General features: G+C 42.6%; 1 protein-coding gene across 3 annotated transcripts in view; it reads right to left on the bottom strand.

The window, feature by feature from the left end:
• The window catches only part of LOC306772482 (palmitoyltransferase ZDHHC14-like), a 53,827-nt gene that overhangs the window by 16,051 nt on the left and 23,498 nt on the right, over window positions 1–14,278 (bottom strand). The gene's annotated exons all lie outside the window — the stretch shown is intronic.

Below are 14,278 nucleotides of genomic sequence, written 5' to 3'. Positions count from 1 at the left end.
TATCTTAAAGCAGCAACCAGAAATATACTCCTGCTGTTCACTAGATACTATCCACTCTAAGCCTTTCTAAACTACACTTTTTACTTTCTATTGATCTTCTGAATTTGCTATATAGTCAAATTGGCCTATATACGAGTTACCTGCTGTGTACTTATGAGATCAAATAACATAACTATGAACCCAGGCATCAAGAAACTGGGTAAAGCTGGGGAAGTAGAGTAAGGGGAGACCTCTGTTTCAAAGCTCTGTGTGAGAAGAAGCTAAATCAGACTTGGAATAAGCAAAAAAAAAAAAAACATCTTAGCCACGAAGCAATATGGTCATTGTGCATTCATTTTACCTTCTTTGTATAAACATTGACAACAAATTTGTCCCAAATTTTCCCAAAACTTCCCAAACAGAACCAAACGTCTGTGTGATCAGCCCAAATTTCAATAGTAAAACCAAGTCTGCTGTTCCACCGTCTCCCATCTAGTTCAGATATTATTAACATCTGGAATACAATATGTAGACTGGTTGGGCAAACTCCCATGCCCCCACCCCAGGAGCCCAGAGAGGGTATAGAGCTGGTCCACTGTTCCGCGACCAGGACGAAAACCACACTGCTCCTCCTCAATCCGGGATTCGACTATCCGGCGGACCCTCCTCTCCAGGACCCCTGAATAGACCTTACCAGGGAGGCTGAGGAGTGTGATTCCCCTGTAATTGGAACACACCCTCCGGTCCCCCTTCTTAAAAAGGGGGACCACCACCCCAGTCTGCCAATCCAGCGGTACTGCCCCCGATGTCCACGTGATGCTGCAGAGGCGTGTCAGCCAGGACAGCCCCATAGCATCCAGAGCCTTAAGGAACTCCGGGCGGATCTCATCCACCCCCGGGGCCTTGCCGCCAAGGAGCTTTTTGACCACCTCAGCGACTTCAGCCCCAGAGATAAGAGAGTCCACCCCTGAGTCCACCAGCTCTGCTCCCTCATGGGAAGACGTGTTGGTAGGATTGAGGAGGTCTTCGAAGTATTCCCTCCACCGACCCACAACGTCCCGAGTTGAGGTCAGCAGCACCCCATCTCCACTGTACACAGTATTGATGGAGCACTGCTTCCCCCCCCTGAGCCGCCGGATGGTGGACCAGAATCTCCTCGAAGCCGTCCGGAAGTCTTTCTCCATGGCCTCGCCGAACTCCTCCCATGCCCGAGTTTTTGCCTCGGCAACGGCCGAAGCCGCATGCCGCTTAGCCCGCCGGTACCCATCAGCTGCCTCCAGAGTCCCACAGGCCAAGAAGGCCCGATAGGACTCCTTCTTCAGCTTGACGGCATCCCTCACTGCTGGTGTCCACCAACGAGTCCTGGGATTACCGCCACGACAGGCACCAACGACCTTGCAGCCACAGCTCCGGCTAGCCGCCTCAGCAATAGAGGCACGGAACACAGCCCATTCGGACTCAATGTCCCCCGCCTCACCCGGGACATGTCCGAAGCTCTGCTGAAGGTGGGAGTTGAAGCTCGCTCTGACAGGGGACTCAGCCAGACGTTCCCAGCAGACCCTCACAACACGTTTGGGCCTGCCAGCTCTGACCGGCTTCCTCCCCCACCATCTGAGCCAACTCACCACCAGGTGGTGATCAGTTGACAGCTCCGCCCCCCTCTTCACCCGAGTGTCCAAGGCATGTGGCCGCAGGTCCGATGATACGACTACAAAGTCGATCATTGAACTGCGGCCCAGGGAATCCTGATGCCAGGTGTACATATGGACACTCTTATGCTGGAACATGGTGTTCGTTATAGACAATCCATGACGAGCACAGAAGTCCAATAACAAAACACCATTTGGGTTCAGAGGGGGGGGACCATGCCTCCCAATCACTCCCCTCCAGGTCTCACTGTCATTGCCCACGTGAGCATTGAAGTCCCCCAGCAAGAACAATGGAGTCCCCAGAAGGAGCACCCTCCAGCACTCCCTCCAAGGACCCCAGAAAGGGTGGGTACTCTGAACTGCTGTTCGGTGCATAAGCACAGACAACAGTCAGGACCCGTCCCCCCACCCGGAGGCGGAGGGAAACTACCCTTTCATCCACCGGGGTAAACCCCAATGTACAGGCACCAAGCTGGGGGCTGATGAGAATGCCCACACCTGCTCTGCGCCTCTCACCATGAGCAACTCCAGAGTGGAAGAAGGTCCAGCCCCTCCCGAGGGTACTGGTTCCAGAGCCCAAGCCATGCGTCGAGGTGAGTCCAACTATATCTAGTCGGAACCGCTCAACCTCGCGCACAAGCTCAGGCTCCTTCCCCACCAGAGAGGTGACGTTCCACGTCCCTAGAGCCAGCTTCTGCAGCCGGGGATCGGACCGCCAGGGTCCCCGCCCCTTGCTGCCGCCCAGCTCACATTGCACCCGACCCCTATGGCTCCTCCCGCAGATGGTGAGCCCACGGGAGGCGGGGCCCATGTAACCCTTTCGGGCTGAGCCTGACCGGGCCCCATGGGCGAAGGCCCGGCCACCAGACGCTCGCTCTCGTACCCCGCCACCAGGCCTGGCTCCAGAGGGGGGTCCCGGTAACCCGCGTCCGGGCAAGGGAACATTCATGCCCAGGTTGGTCGTCATCATAGGGGTCTATGAGCCGTGCTTGGTCTGGTCCCTCCCCTAGACACCTGTTTGCCATGGGTGACCCTACCAGGGGCATAAAGCCCCCGACAACATAGCTGCTAGGATCTTCGGGGGGGGCATGGGAGTTTGCCCAACCAGTCTACATGTGCTTTGTGGACCTGGAGAAGGCATTCGACCGTGTCCCCCGGGGGCTCCTGTGGGGGGTACTCCGGGAGTATGGGGTACCGGACCCCCTTGTACGAGCTGTCCGGTCCCTGTACGACAGGTGTCAGAGCTTGGACCGCATTGCCGGTAGTAAGTCGGATTCGTTTCCGGTGAGGGTTGGACTCCGCCAAGGCTGCCCTTTATCACCGATTCTGTTCATAACTTATATGGACAGAATTTCTAGGCGCAGCCGAGGGGTTGAGGGGATCCGACTTGGTGGCCTCAGGATTGGGTCCCTGCTTTTTGCGGATGACGTGGTCCTGTTGGCTTCATCTGGTCGTGATCTCCAGCTCTCGCTTGAGCGATTCGCGGCAGAGTGTGAAGCGGCTGGGATGAGAATCAGCACCTCAAAATCTGAGACCATGGTCCTCAGCCGGAATAGGGTGGATTGCCCTCTCCGGGTCGGGAGTCAGGTCCTGCCTCAAGTGGAGGAGTTTAAATATCTCGGGGTCTTGTTCATGAGTGAGGGAAGGATGGAGCGTGAGATCGACAGACGGATCGGTGCGGCGTCTGCAGTAATGCGGGCTCTGCGCTGGTCTGTCGTGGTGAAGAAGGAGCTGAGCCAGAAGGCGAAGCTCTCGATTTATCAGTCGATCTACGTTCCTACCCTCACCTATGGTCATGAGCTGTGGGTCGTGACCGAAAGAACGAGATCTCGTATACAGGCGGCTGAAATGAGTTTCCTCCGCAGGGTGGCCGGGCTCTCCCTTAGAGATAGGGTGAGGAGCTCAGTCATCCGGGAGGGGCTCAGAGTAGAGCCGCTGCTCCTTCGCATCGAGAGGAACCAGTTGAGGTGGCTCGGCCATCTGGTCAGGATGCCTCCTGGACGCCTCCCTGGTGAGGTGTTCCAGGCACGTCCCTCGGGGAGGAGACCCCGGGGAAGACCCAGGACACGCTGGAGGGATTACATCTCTCGGCTGGCCTGGGAACGCCTCGGGATCCCCCCCGCAGAGTTGGCAAATGTGGCTGGGGAGAGGGAAGTCTGGGCTTCCCTGCTTAGGCTGCTGCCCCCGCGACCCGACCCCGGATAAGCGGCAGAAGATGGATGGATGGATGGAATACAATATGCATTAAATATCACAATCCCCAGATTACAATGCAGAAAGAAAAGAAAAATAGAAGCAAGCTGCTCTGAATGACATTTGGTTGAGTAAGAAGATAGTAATGACAGACTGTGTGGCAAGAATGAAAATAACAGTGATTTCAAGCCATTAAGGTAGAGCCTCTCTCTTTTCATTGCTCAGCTTGCTTTAAAACACTTGCACATGCCGAGAGTAGGAGATGGTGTGTGTAGGAAGATCATTTTAAGATCATGTTGAAGCCTGTAGCATTGCCAACAGAGTGGTACGTGTATTAAGAACTGAGAGGCCTGTGTGGGTGTTTGACATTTCTAAAGAAGAGAAGAGGAAAAGCAGCCAGTGAGCTCTCATCTATGGAATTTGTCCCCATTGTGATCAATCCCCACACAGAACGTTCTTTCTCTGTACTCTTTCTGTCTGTTTGCACACTTAATGCACAGCAATGAAGAAGGAACTAATGAGGGGAGTTGAGAGTAATTTGGAGGACCGCTCAGCTTTTAAAGTATTAAACCAACACGAGGCAGTGTGAGGTCATCATGACCCAGCCACAGTAAAATGTCTTGAGTGACAAAGAGCTGTGAAAGTCAGGTCTACAGTGCTTCAGAAGCATTAGATCAGAGGTGTCCAGCTCCGGTCCTCGAGGGCCAGAATCCTGCAGGTTTTCTATGTATCCCTGCTCAGACACACCTGGTTCAAATTAATTAGTAGTAGAGCTTAATCAGTTGTGCACGTCATTGGCTGTTTGATCCATTTAGTGGAAGCTAGATGTGTTGGAACAGGAATACATGGGAAACCTGCAGGACAGCGGCCCCCAAGGACCGACTTTGGACACCCCTGCATTAGATGAATACATGCTTAGATGTCATCCAAAACCTCACAAAATAATATAAGTTATGAATAGGTTATATCATACAGAAATTAACTAGAAAAAAAAAAGGTAAACGTAAGCCTCCTACCTTAATTTTTTTTATTTGGAGATAATCTGCATTTTTATAGTAAGAATTTCCAATTTTAGGCAAAAACAGTAACAGAAATCCAATGCAACCAATCACAACAGCTCGATCACAAATCACATATTTAGATTTGCGCATAGCTGATTCATCATATCATGTGCAATTAATATGAAAGAATAGAAATGTAAAACTTTACATAATTTCTGTGTATGTGCCTTCAAGACCAGCATAAAGAATCATAAAACAATTCATGCAACCAGGTCAGGAAATAAGATGTTCACACATTTCCAACATAATAAATGTCTGGTATTTTCATATATATGGCAGATAATAATTAGAAAAACTTTTCTTAGAAAGGGTAAAAATTCAATACCGTAGAAAAACATGTATATGTAGTACAAACTGTATTATTTTAAAAGTGAAAATCCTTGTAAATAGAAATGTTTCACTACTTTGAATAAAAGCCTGAATGTTATGGGCGAAATTTAAAGTCCTGAAAGATTTTGCAGTTGTAAATGAATGCCTGCAAAAAAATTCCTGCAAAAGAAATCAACCTGAAAAAATTAAGTTTATAACTATGCAGACAAGGATCTGCATGGTTGTAGAAAAAGATGTGCATTTGTGGGAACAAAACATCTGTAAAATTGATATTCTTCCATTTAAGAGGCTGCAGTGGTGCAGGACAGGAAGCCGTCTGCTCTCTGATTGGACAGTATGATTAGTCAATCAGTTAGAACTGTAAAGATACAGACAAAGCTTGTCATGCACGTAGTTTTGTGATTTGCGTCGGTGGAGAGGATGTTTCAAAAGAACCATTTTTACAACCATCCTTTTCTGCACACTCACAAACCTGAATTTTTCTGTCAAATTGTTTTTGCAGGATGACTAAACTTTAGCAACAAACTAAAATTATTTGCAAACAATTTCTTGTTGCACTGTGACTTTAGTCCACAGAATTCACATCTAGACCTCAAATCTAACATATTAAATTAAAAAAAAACAATTAAATTAAACATGAAAGTAAATTGGCAGATTTTCTGAAACTACTGGATGTAATTTAAAAGGATAATCTGCTTCTGTGCATATTGCAAAAACAACAACACTGTTACTTCTGCTTTAAATCTCTAAACATCACCATTTCTATTAATCTGCTGTGATGACACTGCAAGTGCACGTTGAACAGACCATCCACATTCACTCCACTGGATCACAGATGCCTGCAGTAAATTAGTGTGAAAGCGGGGGTGTCAAAGTAGCTTTTCTGCTCAACAAAGCCATTTGTACACTTAGCTATCCTGTCAGCCGAAGCTTTAGCCTTACATCAGTGTCTACAGGGAGATCCCCCAGAGAGATAGGTCAGGTCTAAGAGCTTGAAGCTATAAAACAAGGCCAGGTTGACTGGAGAGTGATGTAACAGTGCGCGCGCACACACACACAAACAAACACACACACACACACACACACACACACACACACACACACACACACACACACACACAGGGTAACCGCACAAACACACACACGAACACACACACACAAAGTTAAATGAGGGTTCAATGTCAGCCATACTGTGCACAGTTCTGCCTTGTGAGGTATAAAAGGAGACTAATTACTATCCTGTTGTGTTTGTGGAGGAGAGAACAATAGCCTACTTTTACCAATGAAAAATTCAACTGGAAAAATGATGACATTCAGAATGCTGCAATGAAGGTGGCAAATGTGGGTCTGTTTGCGTGTAATGTTTAGACTTATTCGTAAACGACAGCGAGTCGTTTCTGAAAGTCAGACCAGAAATTAGGCATTAAACAAGAATAATTTTTTTTAGATGCAGAAAGGTAATGTTAGTTAGTGTTTTCTTTACATTTACAAAATAAAAAAATCATTGCTTTATTGCGAAGGGTTTCTTTTTGCATCCAGCTGGAAAAAAACACTTTTTTTGTAATTCAATTAAATCTTTCTGAATCAGAATAACATTCATCTTGTCCAACAGATTTTTACTTTTTGACCCTGCTTTCATAAAAGTAAAGTCACATTTGACATGAACCCGAAATAACTGAACCTGGTGCTAATATGCATTTTACAAGATCCATTCATAAGTGGACAGTGCTACAAACAGGTATGAATACAGTCGGTACAGATTTTAATCATTTCCAACTGTTCAGATCCTATTTAGAGGTGGTTTAAGACCCTTTTTCTCTATTTACTTAGTGGTGTTCCCAAATAGTGTTACTGGCTACAGAGTGCTATCAGAATAGGTGCATCCCTCTCTCTGTCCGGTAAATTGTTTGACAGCACTTAACGTTTATTAACGTTTATTCTTCAGTTGTTAATTAAATTACACAAAAGTTCTAAATTAACCACAAAATACAAAAGTGACTGTTAGGTGAACAAACAAATGTACTTCATTAATGGCAAACAATCCAGGTCTGAATAACATGCTACTAAATATTTTTCACATTTTACACTAAATCTCACTTAATATCCAATATGTGCCCCAGTGATACACATAACATTGTGTATTTAAGTTTTAAAGTAAATTATGAAACTAGAGGAGCAGATGTGAGTAAATTAAATGAAAACACTCAACATCAGTCAGTGGCTGTAATCTGTCCGGAACAATGTAGTCCGATGCTTCACGATTTGTACTTTGTCTCCATGGAGAACAAACATGAACAGGGAGACTCTGCTCAGTAATTTGGCTACAGAGAAGAGGCATCTGTCTGAAAGAAGGATGACAGTGCAGAAGAAGGCACAGTCATGAACTGGACAGGGCTATAAGAGAGCTCTGCAGCTGCCTCACAGTGAACATCTAACTGGATAATAAAGCAGAATGAGGTCACAGGAAGACAAGAAGGCATGCCAGAGAAGTGTTAGTAATAAATCAAAGATTGGTCTTATGATTGTACCTCAATACCTTTATAACTTTCATTTGGTTTTTAGCAATATGCCTTCATACCGTAGGTAACTAGCTTTAGCATTGGAAAAATGTATCACATACTGTCTGTGTACTACACATGTTTAAGGAAACATGAGGTAACCCAGATTGCATAAATCATTCAGATTTGCAGAATAGGAAGTAAAAAAGACGAGAATTCGATAGACAAGCATAAAAGGTACATTTTATGTTCCTTTATGTTTTAGGGTATTAAAGGGCCTGAAATCAAAGATGCTGAATATATATACTCCAAACAAATGCAGGTAGAAAAGTCATCATTGACAGAGGACATCAAACACAACTATATTCTTGATTTAAGAGTGAAAGTTTGCATTAGGGACAGAACGATCAGCACAAAGGCCAGTAAAACTTCTCTAAAGATTTTTTTCCTCCCGTTTTCTCTGATGCACTCCAGTACAACAGCTCTGGAGTGACAGGTCTATTCTTGTGCCTTCCTATGTCACCGTCCCCAGCAGCTCTCTCCTCCGTTATCATTTTTTTTTTCTTATCTTTGTCATACTTCATGTTTCTGTCGCTGTACTTCTAAAACTAAGGAGGAAAGAGAAAACTAAAAAGCAAGTATTTTTGTCCTCAGGCAATATAAAATAACTATAATTGTAATAATTGTTTTAAGTTGTAGGATGTATGAGTATATCTGTGTCTAAGTTAAATACCACCCAATGATTTAGGCTTTTCAACAGATACTGCATGTAAGGCTTCAAGTTGTGATTCACACTGATAGATTACAAGCAGCACCTGACAAATTTGAATAAAACATTGCTGGTTAAGGTCAAGTTCCTCCATCCAGGCTTATAATTGTGGTCTTTTCATTTCAGCAGTCTCCAAACTTCGTATCATCTAATGTGACTTCCAAGGAGTTTCTCTCAGTCTCTGTCTCATGGTGAACTAAACCCTTTCTGCCAAGCTGTCTTTGTCATTTAAAAATGAGATGTAGAAAAGTTAAAATACCAAGTTTTAATAAAGCCTTTTTCTACTAGCTAATAATTATTTGTCAGCCAATAACAATGAGGTCAATCATGAATGGGAGCTAGCGTGACGGGCTGCACTGAGCTGAGAGGCGAGAGGTCAATGCAGTGGTGCAAATAACAGCATGAACTTTGATTGTACGGTCATGCAACAGAATAGACAGTTCAGTACTGAGACAAACAGAAACCCAGTATCCCATCACTCAAACTGTGTCTCTGATGTGCACGGTCACTGTGAGGGAATCTCTAGATCACATCACAGAGTCACTGATATAGTCCAACTGATTTATTTCTCTAATTTCATATCTAGACTTGGCGGTCACAATAAATAGAGTTCTGTCAGCAGTACTATCTATGATGATTAAATTGGTACAGGCTTATTATATTTACTGGTATTTAACTGAGCACTTTCAAGGGATACAAGTGCCAAAACTGAAAAAGACGTTGGAACCTCTAACATCTTGTGATGTTAAAGAAATCTAATCAAAAGCCCTGTTCTTGACTCATGTTTTAATGGCAAGTATTCAGTCAAAGCAAATTCAAACTATATGCTGACCTACAGCTAGTTAAAATTCAACAAGCAAGGAAAGGAAGCTGTATCTAATTTGATTAAATTTGCTCTCCTTTTAGAGTGGCTCGGTTTCTCTAGTAATGAGCTCTGTACTTGAGTTTGGCATCTAAAATAAATTTCATTTTACTGGGAAAACACCCAAAAATACTTCACTTTTTGTACACTATATTGTGCTGTAATTTGGGGAAAAATATGATTAATCTATAAGTAACTTCCCCCCTCTTAAAAAAAAAAAGAAAAGGCCATTAAAATAATTTTGTTTGGAGACATGCGGTGAGTCTTGACTTAGTGTTGCTATATTTGGATTAAAGTCTCATGTTAAATAACCCAGAAGCAGAAAACTGTAAATGTTATATCATCCACTGCTGATGTACCAGTCACGCTTGCATCACTTCAACCTCTAAACCTAATATTTCCTACAGCGCTGGAGTCTGGCTTGCAGCTTCAGAAAAAACAGCGAGGCTGTCCAGACAATCACCAGCTAGCTTGGATCATATTAGGTGAAAAGAGGAACACCAGCAGTTCTTGTCATCTTTCACTCTGATTACTGCTTCAGAGAGTCTTTTGGATTTGGCAAGTGCTAGCTGAAATGATGCCAGCCTGTCTAGTCCTGACATACTGGGTGAGCAGGCAGACACGCATAGACATCAGATGCAGCAAAATAATGAAAAACCAGCTCTCATTTTGATTTCAAGCAGAGATAAGCAGCATGCTGCGCTACCTTTCCTGACATCACTCTTTCTTTAATAGCTGTTCATGGTTTCTGGGCTGTGTAAAAGTCATGGGACAAGATGGTGAGAAGATGGTTACATCTCACATAGCATCATATCTCATATGTTTATTTAACATTTGCAAACATGCTGTTTAATTTTGTTCAAGCCCCCCATTCAAACCTGAAGCAGAAAGCCTTTGGCAGGGATATCTGCTCATGCTCAAGCTATCAGCTTTCCCCTCTGAGATGCAGGAATGTGAAACATCTTACTGTGTCAGACTGCACAGATATTAGATCCTCCACAGTTTTGTCAACAGATCAATGAGTATTTGTGCTGAAACTGAGCCTTGCAGAGGAAATACCGTTAACTATTAATGAGGGTGCCGGGTCACTAAAGGCTGGACTGTTCAGTGCATTCATGTAATGCATTTCATAAACAGACACATCACATGTTCCAACTGAGCAGTCATAAGTTTTGCTTCTACCTGATTTATCTTTTGTATGGACTGTGTTATTTGACGCAGCCCTGAGTATACGATGCTTAAGAATGTTGTGTAAAATCGATGATTAGATGTTGTTGTCTGAGTGATGTACAACAGTCTACAGTAATTTATTTTCTATTTTCAGTCATTTATCAGACGCTTTTATCCAAAGCGACTTACATATGAGTGAGAACAACACAAGCAGGAAATCAAACAGTAGAGGACATCATAGGAAGGTGCTAGTGGACTGTCCAGTTGGACGCAGGTCCCTACATGAAATGCTATAGCCTTTTTTTTTTTTTTTTCTTTTTTAAAAAAAAAATATTTAAGTTATTTATTCGCGCTTTTTAAAAAAACAAAAACAAAAAAAAAACTGTTTATGGCCCATATGCTGACTGTGCACCTAAATTTTGTTGTGCCTCTGTGTATGACAATGAATACTGTGATTGTGAACAGATGCACGTTCATTTACTCTATTCCATCAAGCAAATGCTGTGAATTGAAAAATCTGCAACTGACTACTCTGAAACCAACAAACTGAAAAGACATAGTGGCAGTGCTGACATATCAGGTACTCCAATAACTACAACTCCAGTTACTCACAAAACCTGTCAGCTGCTTTGTCATTAGGACTGTCTGCACAGTTACATAAAGACATATTAGTTCAATAAAGAAATTATGAATAAAAATGGGATAGAGCAGCCTCAGTCTGAGGATAAAAACTAGGAATGACTCATCTTATACCTCAGCAGAGAAGAAGTGGAGAGAAATTTGGGGCCACAGAACAAGCATGTGTATGCATATAAACTAAATATAAACATTATTAAATTAGCAGAAATTGAAAGGACTTTCACAACTGACAGAGCAGTGATAAAAAATGCAGCCAAGACAAGTTGAGGAGCGGAGGGAGCCAGAAAACAGAAACAGGACTGCTTGGTGAGTTGGGACTTGGGTTGGGATGATCAAGTAAACAGCTAGCAGATGTGTTATTAGTTTCTTGCACATCATACTGATAAGCAGCACTGCATGCATCTGGATTGAGCACCCAGAGAAACAAGGCGCAGACGGCAGTGTCTTAATGAAGACAACACTACTGCATCATGTCTGAAAGGTGCTTCTGTTGTGGCACCGATCTCAGAAAGTTGGACCTGGTAATTTTTATTCAACACTTCTAATATAGAACATAAGTCTGAACATGAAACATTCATATAAACAGAAAAAAAACCAAATAATTAATAACTAAATGAGTAATGCTGTTAGAATTTTAATTACAGGATTTTCCTTTCATGCATTTGCAAATCACCAAAGCAGTACTTCTAATAATAAAACTATAAGGATTTTACTGTTATACATCTCCTGATTTTGTGTTCAATTCCACATAAACAGCAACTATTACTAACACACTGTGGCTCTCTGGCAGTCTCATCACTATATCTGAGGCATATTTAGGTAAATTCGACCAATTTTCACCTGACTGAAAAGTGCAGCCTACACACTGATGAGAAGTAAGGGATTCCTGCAGTACTGACAGAAAGACGTTTAGAAGAAAAAGCAGCAGAATGCAAAGCCTTTCTAGTTTTCTATTTAATGTGGGAAAAATCAGTGAGCTTTGCCTTCCAGTGTCTTAAATTGAACATTTGCAGCTGTTAAATATTTATGTGTCTCTTTATTTGTTCTTTTGTGTCTGTCTGTGTGAGCGTATGTTCCTGCTGCTATTACAGACCAGGTTCTTTCACATGGAAGATAATGGCAGCAACGCTAAAGCAGCAAAGCTGGCTTAATGGCAGGCATGAGGATGCATATGGGTGTTTTAAGAAATAAACAACAAACAGTCCTACAGTAACATGTAACTGTAACATGGCAATTACTCTCTAGTACACCTAAAATAAGCTATCTTAAATAACCCCCAAAACCATAAGGACATATAATGGAGACTCAAAATGAATGCTCTCCGTAAAGTTTCTGTCCAGTTATCAACTTTTTGAGGTATGCAACCTTCCCAGAAGAGACATAGATATCTCATTTTTGTCCAGCAGTGCTGTCCTAGTTTGACTTCCCAATGAGGGAAACACTTTGATCTGTGCGCAGATTTTTTAGTAAATGGTGTGGAATGTTTTTTTTTTCCACAACCATTTGCAAGCATCATAAATTTGTTTCCCTGAATGTTTCCTCCTCTTATCCTGTCAAGCAGACATTGACGGACGGATTAAGTCAAATGTACCCTGACTACAAATATTGTCTGGATTGTGTCATGAGAGGCAATTACGTAGGTCTGTAAGTAGGATTACGTTTACAGTTTAACAATAGAGATGGCATATTTTACATGTCTCTTGAAGTACATGTGCATTTTTAAAGCTATGTATGTCTACATGTCTCAGTAGGGCATTAGAATAGTGTGCATATAGTCGTAGATCTAGTCTACTATTCAAGATTTGAAAAGCAGTTAGGTGTAAAAAAACAACAACATATCTATAAACCTGAATTTGAAATGATCCAGAACATTGGCATTGCTATGTCCAATATCAGACACAACACATCAAGCTACATGACACAAGTAATGTAGTTTGATGGTGTTATATACACACAGCTGGGAAGGAGAGAAAAATACTCAGATATCTTTAATATATTAACATTATGCCTAAAAATGCATTACTTCTGGTCCTTTATGTCTACCTCTTGCAGACTCAGCTGTAAAGTTAAGTCCCAATCTTCTTACTAGTGACTAACCTTGGAGAGGAAAATCTCCAAAAACGAATGGAAATGACATTCGAAAGGACCAAAATAAGTACCATGTTAAAAGCAGAGGATTTTACTTCACAATAGATCTATAAATCAGTGTATCATTTTGAAACCTGAACTTATACAGATTCAGATACAGATCAACCAACCAAAAGATGAAAATAATCATCTGTGAACAGGAGATTACAGTTTAGAAACAGCCAACTTTGATGCTTGAAATTCAAAGAACCAAAGCCAGTTTGGGAGCTGGGGTGGGTATTTGGGTCAACAATATATTTTGATCCCTAAATTTGTTTATCCTCTGAAAAAAAGCATGCCAATATAACATGGGGTTTTTCCACCATGCACTTAGTCCACTGCTCAACGCTCTCTCTACCTTCCCTCTAAAGGCTTTTAAGTCTCCTAATGAGATTAATTATACCAGTCCAGAGTTGTTTAATGAGGCACTAATGGCCTGAAGCATGGAAAAGGACTACGGTAGGGAATCCGGAGCTTCACATTCCAAACAAAAAAAATAAAAGGAAAGACGAGAAAAAAAAAAACTTAAAGCACACTTTAAAAATAAGGTTTCAAAGGCAAAACTTTTAAGCAAATGGAAGAAAATCCTGTTAGATACAGGGTAGAGGATGCAGAGGAGAAAAAAGGATGGGAAAAAAGGTTGGTCGGAGAAGAGGAAATGTTAGATTTATTATCACTGACATGGAGATAGTGTTGAATGATGGACTAATAAGGGTCTGTGGTATGTGTGTACTATAATGTTTTACAGATAGATGTCTACAGGAATTCATTTGGATCCTACTGTTGTCATCAACAGATTCAGACTATGTCAGCAAACCATGATAAATCCAACAGTGGAGAAGCATGGAGCAGATGAATTGCCTCTGGTGACATTCTGGTTCCTGTACTGTGAAGGAATGTTTCTGTAGCTACACAATCACACAATTACTCTATTAAACATCACCCAGCAAACATCTGTCAAAATACTTCCAGAAGAATACTACATTCAAATAATTATAGGG

This window comes from Telmatherina bonti (genome assembly GCF_933228915.1).
Source record: "Telmatherina bonti genome assembly, chromosome: 22".
Lineage (NCBI taxonomy): Eukaryota > Metazoa > Chordata > Actinopteri > Atheriniformes > Telmatherinidae > Telmatherina > Telmatherina bonti.
The sequence above is the reverse complement of the archived record's forward strand: the minus strand, read 5'-3'. Positions and strand labels throughout refer to the sequence as shown.